Consider the following 15,289-nt stretch of genomic DNA (forward strand, 5'->3'; position numbering starts at 1 on the left):
TCGAGTTTCAAATTAAAAAATATAACAGTGGTGTTAGATTGTTTTATGCTATTCAGTATTTAGGAAATTGTTCTTTTACATTAAAAATGTTTAAACATTTATATACAATGAATTTACTGACATGCTCCATCTTAACCCATTTATTCTGGACTTGCTTGGGTACGCCCTCTAGTGTCTGAGAAACCCTGAAGACATTGCAGAGTCTTAATTCTCTCTCTGCTCTAGAAGTGTTTATCTTGCCCATCATATACTCACAAATGTATATTGTGCTATAATGTATCACGATAATGATAACGTATCATCCTATCGCTGAGCTTTAATCTAACATGTTGAGTAAAAAGGCTTGTTTTTTGGAGATGTGACCTTTATTGTGATCTCATGATGTCAAATTTTACCTGTTTGTGTGTGAGACAGTGAAATCTGGTGACACACATACATGCACACACACACACACACTCACACTCGTCTTCCTCTATTCCTTCACTCCCCTAGAGGAAGAGAAAGAAACGTTTCGGCCGATGTTCATCTGGGAGGACCGTCCAGCTCCAAAACAAAAGCTTCAGATTGCCACGGCGACCGCATCTGCTTGCGCTTCCACAACAGTAAGGTAATGGAGCGCTAATTAATCCGCTCTCGTTAAGCACGCTCGAATTTTAATTGTGTGCGTTTGGTTATCCTGTTTGTTTCGGTAATGCCTGATGGGAAATCCATAGTTTTTTGGTGTTTTTGGGCATGGAACCCCCCCACCCCCACCCCCACCCCATTCACTTCGTTTGATTTTGTGTGTCCTCCATACCCTTGAGCCCCAACACACAGACACACACGTCTGCTGATTGTTAGGTGTATGTAAATTCCCGACATCCATCTGTTCGTTTGGGTAATTTTGATTTTCCTTGTTTGTTGGCGTGCCCCGCCCACTGCCCATACAGGCGCAGTGTATTCTCACGCTCGCCACTCATTGTGTCTCCTGGCTCGGTGCCAGGCTCTCACTCTTCAGTGGGCGGGGCTTTAGTCCTGCCCGTATGCAAATTAGCCCTCTTTTGATTAAAAGGCAGCTGCAAATGTAATTAGATTCAGCAACAGTGAGGTAAGAGTAGTGCCGTTCTCGGGAGACACGTGATTTGTGTAGATTAATGTTTATTAGTGTTGCGCTTGATGTAAACACAGAAAGCAGCATTTAGAAGGTGACGGATGGAGGAAGTGTTGAAGTGTTAAAGCCTTCCAGTTCACCCAGTTTCCACCTCTTACCCTAAATGTAGCTGGTCAGCCACAATCCGTGTGTGAAGTTTGTTTCTAGCTGTTTAGCTTTATCTCTGGAGCTACAGGGCTAATGTAGCTAACAAGTAATGGAAACTTCCAGCTCACCAATTAGCATCACTCTTAAATCATCACTAATAAAGTGGCCAGTGAGTGGAAGCACAAGGTAGGTGTTTCTAATAAAGTGGCCAGTGAGTGGAAGCACAAGGTAGGTGTTTCTAATAAAGTGGCCAGTGAGTGGAAGTACAAGGTGGGTGTTTCTAATAAAGTGGCCAGTGAGTGGAAACACAAGGTAGGTGTTTCTAATAAAGTGGCCAGTGAGTGGAAGCGCAAGGTAGGTGTTTCTAATAAAGTGGCCAGTGAGTGGAAACACAAGGTAGGTGTTTCTAATAAAGTGGCCAGTGAGTGGAAGCACAAGGTTGGTGTTTCTAATAAAGTGGCCAGTGAGTGGAAGTACAAGGTAGGTGTTTCTAATAAAGTGGCCAGTGAGTGGAAGTACAAGGTAGGTGTTTCTAATAAAGTGGCCCGTGAGTGGAAGCACAAGGTAGGTGTTTCTAATAAAGTGGCCAGTGAGTGGAAACACAAGGTAGGTGTTTCTAATAAAGTGGCCAGTGAGTGGAAGCGCAAGGTAGGTGTTTCTAATAAAGTGGCCAGTGAGTGGAAACACAAGATTGGTGTTTCTAATAAAGTGGCCAGTTAGTGGAAACACAAGGTTGGTGTTTCTAATAAAGTGGCCAGTGAGTGGAAACACAAGGTTGGTGTTTCTAATAAAGTGGCCAGTGAGTGGAAGCGCAAGGTAGGTGTTTCTAATAAAGTGGCCAGTGAGTGGAAGCACAAGGTGGGTGTTTCTAATAAAGTGGCCAGTGAGTGGAAGCACAAGGTGGGTGTTTCTAATAAAGTGGCCAGTGAGTGGAAACACAAGGTTGGTGTTTCTAATAAAGTGGCCAGTGAGTGGAAGCACAAGGTGGGTGTTTCTAATAAAGTGGCCAGTGAGTGGAAGCGCAAGGTGGGTGTTTCTAATAAAGTGTCCAGTGAGTGGAAGCACAAGGTAGGTGTTTCTAATAAAGTGGCCAGTGAGTGGAAGCACAAGGTAGGTGTTTCTAATAAAGTGGCCAGTGAGTGGAAGTACAAGGTTGGTGTTTCTAATAAAGTGGCCAGTGAGTGGAAACACAAGGTATGTGTTTCTAATAAAGTGGCCAGTGAGTGGAAGCACAAGGTAGGTGTTTCTAATAAAGTGGCCAGTGAGTGGAAACACAAGGTATGTGTTTCTAATAAAGTGGCCAGTGAGTGGAAGCGCAAGGTAGGTGTTTCTAATAAAGTGGCCAGTGAGTGGAAACACAAGGTAGGTGTTTCTAATAAAGTGGCCAGTGAGTGGAAGCACAAGGTTGGTGTTTCTAATAAAGTGGCCAGTGAGTGGAAGTACAAGGTAGGTGTTTCTAATAAAGTGGCCAGTGAGTGGAAGCACAAGGTAGGTGTTTCTAATAAAGTGGCCAGTGAGTGGAAACACAAGGTAGGTGTTTCTAATAAAGTGGCCAGTGAGTGGAAGCGCAAGGTAGGTGTTTCTAATAAAGTGACCAGTGAGTGGAAACACAAGATTGGTGTTTCTAATAAAGTGGCCAGTTAGTGGAAACACAAGGTTGGTGTTTCTAATAAAGTGGCCAGTGAGTGGAAACACAAGGTTGGTGTTTCTAATAAAGTGGCCAGTGAGTGGAAGCGCAAGGTAGGTGTTTCTAATAAAGTGGCCAGTGAGTGGAAGCACAAGGTGGGTGTTTCTAATAAAGTGGCCAGTGAGTGGAAGCACAAGGTGGGTGTTTCTAATAAAGTGGCCAGTGAGTGGAAGCACAAGGTGGATGTTTCTAATAAAGTGGCCAGTGAGTGGAAACACAAGGTATGTGTTTCTAATAAAGTGGCCAGTGAGTGGAAGCACAAGGTGGGTGTTTCTAATAAAGTGGCCAATGAGTGGAAGCACAAGGTATGTGTTTCTAATAAAGTGGCCAGTGAGTGGACGCACAAGGTATGTGTTTCTAATAAAGTGGCCAGTGAGTGGAAGCACAAGGTATGTGTTTCTAATAAAGTGGCCAGTGAGTGGAAGCACAAGGTGGGTGTTTCTGATAAAGTGGCCAGTGAGTGGAAGCACAAGGTAGGTGTTTCTAATAAAGTGGCCAGTGAGTGGAAGTACAAGGTTGGTGTTTCTAATAAAGTGACCAGTGAGTGGAAACACAAGGTTGGTGTTTCTAATAAAGTGGCCAGTGAGTGGAAGTACAAGGCTGGTGTTTCTAATAAAGTGACCAGTGAGTGGAAGCACAAGGTGTGTGTTTCTAATAAAGTGGCCAGTGATTGGAAGCACAAGGTTGGTGTTTCTAATAAAGTGGCCAGTGAGTGGAAACACAAGGTTGGTGTTTCTAATAAAGTGGCCAGTGAGTGAAAGCACAAGGTAGGTGTTTCTAATAAAGTGGCCAGTGAGTGGAAGCGCAAGGTATGTGTTTCTAACAAAGTGGCCAGTGAGTGGAAGCACAAGGTAGGTGTTTCTAATAAAGTGGCCAGTGAGTGGAAACACAAGACTGGTGTTTCTAATAAAGTGGCCAGTGAGTGGAAGCGCAAGGTATGTGTTTCTAATAAAGTGGCCAGTGAGTGGAAGCACAAGGTAGGTGTTTCTAATAAAGTGGCCAGTGAGTGGAAGCACAAGGTAGGTGTTTCTAATAAAGTGGCCAGTGAGTGGAAGTACAAGGTTGGTGTTTCTAATAAAGTGACCAGTGAGTGGAAACACAAGGTTGGTGTTTCTAATAAAGTGGCCAGTGAGTGGAAGTACAAGGTTGGTGTTTCTAATAAAGTGGCCAGTGAGTGGAAATACAAGGTATGTGTTTCTACTAAAGTGGCCAGTGAGTGGAAGCACAAGGTAGGTGTTTCTAATAAAGTGGCCAGTGAGTGGAAGCACAAGGTAGGTGTTTCTAATAAAGTGGCCAGTGAGTGGAAGTACAAGGTTGGTGTTTCTAATAAAGTGACTAGTGAGTGGAAACACAAGGTTGGTGTTTCTAATAAAGTGGCCAGTGAGTGGAAGTACAAGGTTGGTGTTTCTAATAAAGTGGCCAGTGAGTGGAAGTACAAGGCTGGTGTTTCTAATAAAGTGGCAAGTGAGTGGAAACACAAGGTTGGTGTTTCTAATAAAGTGGCCAGTGAGTGGAAACACAAGGTGGGTGTTTCTAATAAAGTGGCCAGTGAGTGGAAACACAAGGTTGGTGTTTCTAATAAAGTGGCCAGTGAGTGGAAGCACAAGGTAGGTGTTTCTAATAAAGTGGCCAGTGAGTGGAAGCACAAGGTTGGTGTTTCTAATAAAGTGGCCAGTGAGTGGAAACACAAGGTATGTGTTTCTAATAAAGTGGCCAGTGAGTGGAAACACAAGGTATGTGTTTCTAATAAAGTGGCCAGTGAGTGGAAGCACAAGGTAGGTGTTTCTAATAAAGTGGCCAGTGAGTGGAAGCACAGGGTATGTGTTTTTAATAAAGTGGCCAGTGAGTGGAAGCACAAGGTTGGTGTTTCTAATAAAGTGGCCAGTGAGTGGAAACACAAGGTATGTGTTTCTAATAAAGTGGCCAGTGAGTGGAAACACAAGGTATGTGTTTCTAATAAAGTGGCCAGTGAGTGGAAGCACAAGGTAGGTGTTTCTAATAAAGTGGCCAGTGAGTGGAAGCACAAGGTATGTGTTTTTAATAAAGTGGCCAGTGAGTGGAAGCACAAGGTTGGTGTTTCTAATAAAGTGGCCAGTGAGTGGAAACACAAGGTATGTGTTTCTAATAAAGTGGCCAGTGAGTGGAAACACAAGGTATGTGTTTCTAATAAAGTGGCCAGTGAGTGGATGCACAAGGTAGGTGTTTCTAATAAAGTGGCCAGTGAGTGGATGCACAAGGTAGGTGTTTTTAATTACAGGGGTTGGACAAACAAACTGAAACACCTGTCATTTTAGTGTGGGAGGTTTCATGGCTAAATTGGACCAGCCTGGTGGCCAATCTTCATTAATTCCTCATTGCACCAGTAAGAGCAGAGTGTGAAGGTTCAATTAGCAGGGTAAGAGCACAGTTTTGCTCAAAATATTGCAATGCACACAACATTATGGGCGACATCCCAGAGTTCAAAAGTGGACAAATTGTTGGTGCACGTCTTGCTGGCGCTTCTGTAACCAAGACAGCAAGTCTTTGTCATGTATCAAGAGCCACGTTATCCAGGGTAATGTCAGCATACCACCAAGAAGGACGAACCACATCCAACAGGATTAACTGTGATCGCAAGAGGAAGCTGTCTGAAAGGGATGTTTGGGTGCTAACCGGGATTGTATCCAAAAAACATAAAACCACGGCTGCCCAGATCACAGCAGAATTAAATGTGCACCTCAACTCTCCTGTTTCCACCAAAACTGTCCGTCGGGAGCTCCACAGGGTCAATATACACGGCCGAGCTGCTATAGCCAAACCTTTGGTCAATCGTGCCAATGCCAAATGTCGGTTTCAATGGTGCAAGGAGCGCAAATCTTGGGCTGTGGACAGTGTGAAACATGTATTGTTCTCTGATGAGTCCACCTTTACTGTTTTCCCCACATCTGGGAGAGTTGCGGTGTGGAGAAGCCCCAAAGAAGCGTACCACCCAGACTGTTGCATGCCCAGAGTGAAGCATGGGGTTGGATCAATGATGGTTTGGGCTGCCATATCATGGCATTCCCTTGGCCCAATACTTGCGCTAGATTGGCGTGTCACTGCCAAGGACTACCGAACCATTCTGGAGGACCGTGTGCATCCAATGGTTCAAACATTGTCTCCTGAAGGCGGTGCCGTGTATCAGTATGACGATGCACCAATACACACAGCAAGACTGCTGAAAGATTGGTTTGATGAACATGAAAGTGAAGTTGAACATCTCCCATGGCCTGCACAGTCACCAGATCTAAATATTATTGAGCCACTTTGGGGTGTTTTGGAGGAGCAAGTCAGGAAACGTTTTCCTCCACCAGCATCACGTAGTGTCCTGGCCACTATCCTGCAAGAAGAATGGCTTAAAATCCCTCTGACCACTGTGCAGGACTTGTATACGTCATTCCCAAGACGAATTGAGGCCCTACACCATGCTAATAAATTATTGTGGTCTAAAACCAGGTGTTTCAGTTTCATTGTCCAACCCCTGTAAGTGGTCAGTAGAAGCACTGGGTAGTTGTTGCTTAGAGATTTAGTTATAATACAGTACAGTTGCTGCCCCCTAGTGTTTATCACCGGTTTTGCATACATCAGTATGAAAAGGAAATAGTTGGCTCTATTTCTCTCTCTCTGTTTCTCTCCCTCTCTCTCTCCTGTCTCCTCTGTCTTACTTATTCTCTCAGTCTGTTTCTTCATTTCTCTTGCTATCTCTCTGTCCCTGTCTTTCTCTCCTTAACTCTATCCATCTCCCTCTACTGTCTTGCTCTCTTTCTCTCTCACGTTGCATCTCTCTCTCTCTCTCCTCTCCTCTCCTCTCCCCCTCTGTCTCTGTCACTCTCCCATGTTATCGACTCTCTTCTTTAGGAAAACACACTTAAATTCCCCCTTATTTACATTTATATGATCAGATTTACCACCTTATGGTTACTATGCAAATTTGCCCTTTCCACAGAACCTGGTCAGTGTGAATGTATTATTTTTTGGCTGATGAAAAATAACAACATTGCCCTCCAGGAAGAATCTGGGCTCAAGTTGACTGGTTTTCGCCAACCTCATGAATTTGATAATGACAAATTTTGTTTACGTGGACCCTGACGAGGCCTTATCGGGATATTTTGAGGCTTATAACCTCATCTAAAAAAATAAAGCTGTATGCTAAAGGTCTATATGAAACGTGTTTGGATGCCTGCGGCTCTTCGTGTGACTATCGCTCTTAAGATTTGCTCCAAATATGCTCTGAAATTCCTGTAGCCTAGCAGGACCTGAGATGGGTTCCTTTGGATTCGGAGGGGCAGAAGGTCACCTGACGAGGTGGCTGTTTGAGTGGATTGAATGTAGTCAATTTAGGTGGTTTATATTGTGCCTTCAGAATGATTTTGGCTTTATTTTGACATTCAGCCAGCTGCTTGATTGAAAAGCTGATCTCTCTGTGAGTAAGGAACATCATGAAGTAACATATAGTTTGTCTCTTTCCAGATTAAGAATGGTGGCTTCTTCTGTGGATTATTATTGTATATTTGGAGCTTGGCTTATTCATACAGTAGCCTATAGAACTGATTGGAGCTCCCTGGCTGTCCTCTTTATTTCTGCTTCTTTCTGGCTTTGAATAATAGCTATTACCTCTGTGTATGCAACAACAGTAATTACTCAAACAATTTTATCACTTGAAAGACTGTTGGCTGTAATCACATTTTTACCCTTTAAACTGAGAGCCTATTGAGTAATGAATTTGAAGTTCTATTATTCAGTAACTACTGTGAATTGTTCAGTAACTGAATCATTTAATTGGATTGAGGATGGAAGTTTGGAAGGATTGAGAATAATAGTTGAGGATGATAGATTGGGTGGTATGAGGGCGATAGTTGAGGATTGTGGTTGGCAATTTGGGAGGATTGATTATGATTCAGAAGGATTGATGTTTGCAGATGGAGTTTTGGGAGGTCAGTGTGTTCTCAAACTGAGTGGTATTAAGTGTAATTCTAATAGTTTGGTGGGCTGAAGATGATAATTTCCGTTGGCTGAGGACAACAATTTGGGTGGGCTGAGGACGATAGTTTGAGTGGGTTGAGGAACGATAGTTGGGAGGCTTAAGGATGGTGGTGTAGGAGCGTTGTTTAAGAGGTCTGAGAATTGCAGTTTGGGAAGGTTGAGGATGGAGGTTTGAAGATTGAGGATAGAGGTTTGGGAGGATTGAGAGTGGAGTTTTGTGAAGAATAAGGATGGCAGTTCAGGGAGGGTTGAGAATGGTAGTTTGGGAATCTGAGGATTGCAGTTTGGAGAATGGTGATTTGGAACGTATGAGGATGATATTTTGGGAGGGTCAGTGACTGCAGTTTGGGGGAAATGAGTGGCAGTTTGGTAGGATTGAGGATAGTGATTTTAGGAGACTTAAGGTTGTCAGTTTGAGTGGGTTGTGGATGGCCGTGTGGGAGGATTGATTATGGTGATTTTAGGAGAAATGAGCATGAAAGTTTAAGTTTATAGAGGACTCTGGTTGGCAATTTGGGAGGATTGAGGATGGTAGTTTTAAAAAGATTAAGGATTGCATTTTGGATGGATTGAGAGTGGCAGTTTAGGTGCATTAAAGATGGAGTTTTGGGAGGATAGTGTGTTTGTGTTCAGAGAAATTGGGTTGTATTAAGTGTAAGTCTGAAGGATGAGGAACGAGCCAGTCAAGAGAGAGAGAAAAGCAAGAAATATATCTGTAGCAGCATACAGCCAATGTCATTCTTCATTTCAAAGGCAGAGGAGAGCTGTCTCCAATGCTTACTGTTCATATTGTGTTTTGTGAGAGGGTGTATACCTGACTGGCTGAAGCGCTGATGTGGTGTGTTTCAAAACCTCATAACATAATCAGGTAATAAGAAATTAATTTTCTCCCTGGCTGGGTGTTGATATGAAGGTGAGGTGAGGGGGTTTGAGTGGGCTGGAGGTGAAATGCCCAAACAGACATGCTCACTAATAGGCTTACACAGATTCACACACACCAGTGCATTCTCCCCAGTGGCACACACACACACACACACACACACACACACACACACACACACACACACACACACACACACACACACACACACACACACACACACACACACAGTCTCTCTCTCTCTCTCTGTCTCTCATTGACCCTCTGACCCAGCACTTAGCCTCCTCTCCTCCTCTGTATAATTCCTTCCATATTGGAACTGAATTGGTGCTATTAAAGGCTGATTAGGAGGCCAATGGGATCAGAGCTGTGGGGAAAATGTTAGCTGAGTTTATGCTAACATCAGCTACAAACACGCTGCTGACATTAGCATACAGCATACATCAACTGAGTGCAATGATTAGTCGGCATTGATGTTGAGCATAAATATTGTTGACATTGATTTTAATTGTTGATGCACTGTTTGCTAAAAATGTATTAACAAAATTATTAAGCGTAGGGGGCGATACGGCTTCTACTGTTTCATTTAAAAAGCTCTATAATGTTCATCTGATCCACCCAGTCACTCTGACAGACTGTAATACACTACAGGAAGCGTAGGGGGCGATACGGCTTCTACTGTTTCATTTAAAAAGCTCTATAATGTTCATCTGATCCACACAGTCACTCTGACAGACTGTAATACACTACAGGAAGTGTAGGGGGCGATACGGCTTCTACTGTTTCATTTAAAAAGCTCTATAATGTTCATCTGATCCACACAGTCACTCTGACAGACTGTAATACACTGCAGGAAGTGTAGGGGGCGATACGGCTTCTACTGTTTCATTTAAAAAGCTCTATAATGTTCATATGATCCACACAGTCACTCTGACAGACTGTAATACACTACAGGAAGCGTAGGGGGCGATATGGCTTCTACTGTTTCATTTAAAAAGCTCTATAATGTTCATATGATCCACACAGTCACTCTGACAGACTGTAATACACTACAGGAAGCGTAGGGGGCGATACGGCTTCTACTGTTTCATTTAAAAAGCTCTATAATCCTCATATGATCCACACAGTCGCTCTGACAGACTGTAATACACTACAGGAAGCGTAGGGGGCGATACGGCTTCTACTGTTTTATTTAAAAAGCTCTATAATATTCATCTGATCCACACAGTCGCTCTGACAGACTGTAATACACTACAGGAAGCGTAGGGGGCGATATGGCTTCTACTGTTTTATTTAAAAAGCTCTATAATGTTCATATGATCCACACAGTCCCTCTGACAGACTGCAATACACTACAGGAAGCGTAGGGGGCGATACGGCTTCTACTGTTTTATTTAAAAAGCTCTATAATGTTCATCTGATCCACACAGTCACTCTGACAGACTGTAATACACTACAGGAAGCGTAGGGGGCGATACGCCTTCTACTGTTTCATTTAAAAAGCTCTATAATGTTCATCTGATCCACACAGTCACTCTGACAGACTGTAATACACTACAGGAAGCGTAGGGGGCGATACGGCTTCTACTGTTTCATTTAAAAAGCTCTATAATGTTCATATGATCCACACAGTCACTCTGACAGACTGTAATACACTACAGGAAGCGTAGGGGGCGATACGGCTTCTACTGTTTCATTTAAAAAGCTCTATAATGTTCATATGATCCACACAGTCACTCTGACAGACTGTAATACACTACAGGAAGCGTAGGGGGCGATACGGCTTCTACTGTTTTATTTAAAAAGCTCTATAATGTTCATCTGATCCACACAGTCACTCTGACAGACTGTAATACACTACAGGAAGTGTAGGGGGCGATACGGCTTCTACTGTTTCATTTAAAAAGCTCTATAATGTTCATATGATCCACACAGTCACTCTGACAGACTGTAATACACTACAGGAAGCGTAGGGGGCGATACGGCTTCTACTGTTTCATTTAAAAAGCTCTATAATGTTCATATGATCCACACAGTCACTCTGACAGACTGTAATACGCTACAGGAAGCGTAGGGGGCGATACGGCTTCTACTGTTTCATTTAAAAAGCTCTATAATGTTCATCTGATCCACACAGTCGCTCTGACAGACTGTAATCCACTACAGGAAGCGTAGGGGGCGATACGGCTTCTACTGTTTCATTTAAAAAGCTCTATAATATTCATCTGATCCACACAGTCACTCTGACAGACTGTAATACACTACAGGAAGCGTAGGGGGTGATACGGCTTCTACTGTTTCATTTAAAAAGCCTCTATAATGTTCATATGATCCACACAGTCGCTCTGACAGACTGTAATACACTACAGGAAGCGTAGGGGGCGATACGGCTTCTACTGTTTCATTTAAAAAGCTCTATAATGTTCATATGATCCACACAGTCACTCTGACAGACTGTAATACACTACAGGAAGCGTAGGGGGTGATACGGCTTCTACTGTTTCATTTAAAAAGCTCTATAATGTTCATATGATCCACACAGTCACTCTGACAGACTGTAATACACTACAGGAAGCGTAGGGGGTGATACGGCTTCTACTGTTTCGTTTAAAAAGCTCTATAATGTTCATCTGATCCACACAGTCGCTCTGACAGACTGTAATACACTACAGGAAGCGTAGGGGGCGATACGGCTTCTACTGTTTCATTTAAAAAGCTCTATAATGTTCATATGATCCACACAGGCACTCTGACAGACTGTAATACACTACAGGAAGCGTAGGGGGCGATACGGCTTCTACTGTTTCATTTAAAAAGCTCTATAATGTTCATATGATCCACACAGTCGCTCTGACAGACTGTAATACACTACAGGAAGCGTAGGGGGCGATACGGCTTCTACTGTTTCATTTAAAAAGCTCTATAATGTTCATCTGATCCACACAGTCACTCTGACAGACTGTAATAGACTACAGGAAGCATAGGGGGCGATATGGCTTCTACTGTTTCATTGACAAAACACTCTATAATCCTCTTGATTTAATCTAGGTCAGTTTTATTGGATCCTACACCTTTATCATATTACATCATACCACTAATATTTCCATAGTGAAATGTTGCAAATTTGAGATTTTTGATTAGTGTGTTTATCATTAGAAACTCTGAGCAAAACAACTCACACTAATTTCAGAACTACTACTGATTCTGTTGTAATGCAGAATGTAATTTAGAGTGGTACAACATATATCCAGAAGTTAATCCAGTGTTTCTTCGGAAATTAGTGAGATGGTCCCCCTTTGCTGCAGCAACAGCCTCAGATCTTCTAGGAAGGTTTTATATAGTATGTTGGAACATTACTGTGAGGATTTGATTGCTTTTATGAGCATTAGTGAGGTCAGGTACTGACATTGGATGATCATAGATCTTAGATGGAGCTCTACAGAACACAGTTCCACTGGTCCACAGCTAAATGTTTTGGGGGCTTTATACCCATCTAGCCCATGCTTGGTATTGGACATGTTGCATAATTTGAGAATTAAAAAGTTTCCTAATGTATTTTGTCTAGCCAGGTATCTTATGCTAATATACAGTGTTGTGCAAGCCCCCCCCCCCCCGTTTACTTAATTTTCAAAATAGCCAGTAAGTGCAAGTTATTGATTTGTCAAAGCATAATAATTGGTAGACACCAAACCTGACTCAGCGCTGTGGGTCTGAAAGGAAGTGTAGCTGTCACTGAGAAAAGGAGACTTGACTGACCACCCCAGAGTCCAGACCTCAACATCACTGAATGATTTGAAATTTGATTACTTTAGAAAAGGATCAGCCAACTTCTAAGATGGAACTTTGGAGGTGTGTCTGCAGATGTCTTTGAGAACCTGAAAGCGAGTCTCCTGAAAAGAATGGAAGCTGTAATAAAGGTAAAGAACGACAGATCTCAACACTCACACAGCTGGTATTAGATTTGAGTCATTTTCTGTTCAGTTCACTGTGTTTTCCCTGATGCTGAAAAATGCATTTATAATTAAAGGAGACCTATTATGCTCATTTTCAGTGTTCATGATTTTAGTTTTGGGGTCTTCAACAGATTTAGGTTCTTCATAAACACAACGTTTTCCTCATACTGTACGGCTCTGTTCACCCACTGTCTGAAATGCTCTTTTAGAGCTCCTGTGTCTTTAAGCCTCGCCTCCAGATGAGCACAGTGTGCTCAGAATGGTCAGCTTGATCACTCTGTTCTGATTGGTCAGCATCCAGAGCATTTTGTTCCCCCCCTGTCTTGCAGTCTGCAGAGGGGCCTTTTCTCCTGAGCAGCTGGAAGCTCTGCTGTGGCTGTTTCTCCAGTGGTGTCGGTTCTGCCGTATCAGTTTGATCTAGAGTCCAAATGCTGCAACACTGAACACACTCTTTGTCTTCTGGTAGGTAGGTGAGTGAGTAGGCAGGTAGGTAAAGTAATCTATTACAGCAGCACAAAGTACAGTAAAGACCAAAACAAGAACATGTTAATAGTTGTGCAATATGTATGGACGTATAAACAAAATGGCATTACAATCTGCACTTTTTATGGACGTGTAAATAAAGTGGCAGTGCATAGTAAGGAGTAGAGATAGTGTCCAGCTGCTGTATGCTGTGTGAGGGTGTGCCAAACTCACTGGTAGGTGGGCAGTAAGGACTTAATTATGAGATTACATCATCTTGTAACAAAGGAAAAGTGCTGGAATTCCAACAAGGCGTTTCAGGTAGCTGAGAAAATTGGGTTCTGCAGGAGAGAGTTTCTCCAGTTAGAGGGAACGCTGAGCTTCGGGATTTTGCAGATTGTTTATGTGCACAAAAAGCTTTAACACTTCAAAGAAAGGAGTAAATCTGCATAACAGGCCCCGTTTAATGGTAGAATTAATCTGGACTCTGACCTCTGTGAACTGTCCCATCATAAATGAAGCTCATACACAAACAGCTCCTGCTCTGATTTTGTCCTCACCCGGGACAACAACAGCAGTCTTTAAGTTTATTTTAAGCTTCTAAGCTTCATTTTCTCTCAGTTTGCGTTCGAGTTGAGCGCCACAGCAGCGACAAACACTCAACTTCATAACAGAGTCATTCAGGAGGCCAAATTGGGCATTTTATTACAGAAATACAGAAGAAGTGAGAATCTCCTGCGTGAGTTAATTGGTAGACGGGGCAGCAGGTGCAGCGTTCTGAGAAAGATTTGAGAGCAGCGCTTCACTCAGATTGCTTCAGTACGCCATCCATCATCCACACGCGCTCGCACGCACCAACCTGAGCGCATTTGTCATCTACCGTTCCGCGCTCGTTCCCCCAGCGCGCCTGGCGATGCGAAAACTTGCACCAATATGCAAAAAAAGAGGCGTGAGGTGCACGCGGGTTGCCCGGGCAACGGCGAGGTTATTTTCTAGTCCTGATGGAAATCGATGTCATGTGCCAACCTACTGCGGCCTCACGGAGATGAGAAAAAGAGGGAGGGGGAGAGAGAGAGAGAGGTGAAAGGGGAGGAGAGGAAGGACAAAGAGAAGAAGAAAGGAGGAATCACGTTTCTCCTCAGCGGCGGCTGGAAAGCAGTTCTGCATTTCATTAGAGTCTCCGCGTCTCTGCGCCCTCATAAATCTGCTGCTTTATTTGTTTATGCATAGAGAGCAGCACAGCCAATCAGAGAGAGTAATAAGAGGAGAGGAAGAATAGGATGAGGAGAAGGAAAGAGTGGAGAAGGGGAGAGAGACAAAGAGGATGAAATAAGGGAACGAGAAGGAGGAAAGAAAGAAGGTGGGACAGGAAAGGAAGAGACTAGATGGAAAAAAGAGGAGAGCGTAGAAAGAGGAGAGAAGATGGAGTTAGCAGGAAAGGACGACAGTGGATGAAAGAAAGCAGAGAAGAAGAAGGAGAAAGAAAGAAAGAAAGAAAGAAGAGGAGAGGACCGAAAGAGTAGAAAGAAAGAGGAGAGAAGATGGAGAGGCCAGGAAAGGAAGGAAGCAGAGAAAAGAAGGAAAGAAAGAAGAAGGAAGACAGAGGAGAAGAAGGAGAGGGGATGAAAAAGGGAATGGAGGAGGAGAGAAAGAGGGGAGAAGGTGGAGAGAGCAGGAAAGGAGAAGAAAAAAGAGGAGAGAAGATAAAGAGTAGGAAAGGAGAAGAAAGAAATGGGAGAAGAGAGGGACAGAAGAGAGGAGAAGAAAGGAAAAAGAAGAGAGGGTAGAAAGAGGAGAGCAGGAAAGGAGAAGAAAGGAGTGGGAGAGGAGAAAAGGAGGAGAGAGGGACAGAAGAGAGGAGAAGAAAGGAAAAAGGAAGGTTCTGAAAGGGTTCTTTAGTAAACACTGTGGTTCTGTATAGAGCCATGAACACTACAAAAGCCATTTGCATGCTTGAAGGGTTCTTTGCGTTGTGAAATCGTTCTTCAGATTGATGGATGGTCATATATGGAACCTTTCTATATAACACCAAAAAGGGTTCTGCAGTTGTTCCGATGTCAAGCTTGTAG

General features: G+C 43.2%; 1 protein-coding gene across 1 annotated transcript in view; it reads left to right on the forward strand.

Moving 5' to 3' along the window:
- The first annotated feature begins 509 nt into the window (after positions 1 to 509).
- The window catches only part of tnrc6c2 (trinucleotide repeat containing adaptor 6C2), a 157,814-nt gene continuing 143,034 nt past the window's right edge, over positions 510 to 15,289 (forward strand). The window contains exon 1 of the mRNA XM_037536322.1: positions 510 to 607. The gene's annotated coding sequence lies outside the window, so the exon portion shown is untranslated. The remainder of the gene's footprint in view (positions 608 to 15,289) is intronic.

Source organism: Pygocentrus nattereri, chromosome 30 (genome assembly GCF_015220715.1).
Source record: "Pygocentrus nattereri isolate fPygNat1 chromosome 30, fPygNat1.pri, whole genome shotgun sequence".
Taxonomy (NCBI): domain Eukaryota; kingdom Metazoa; phylum Chordata; class Actinopteri; order Characiformes; family Serrasalmidae; genus Pygocentrus; species Pygocentrus nattereri.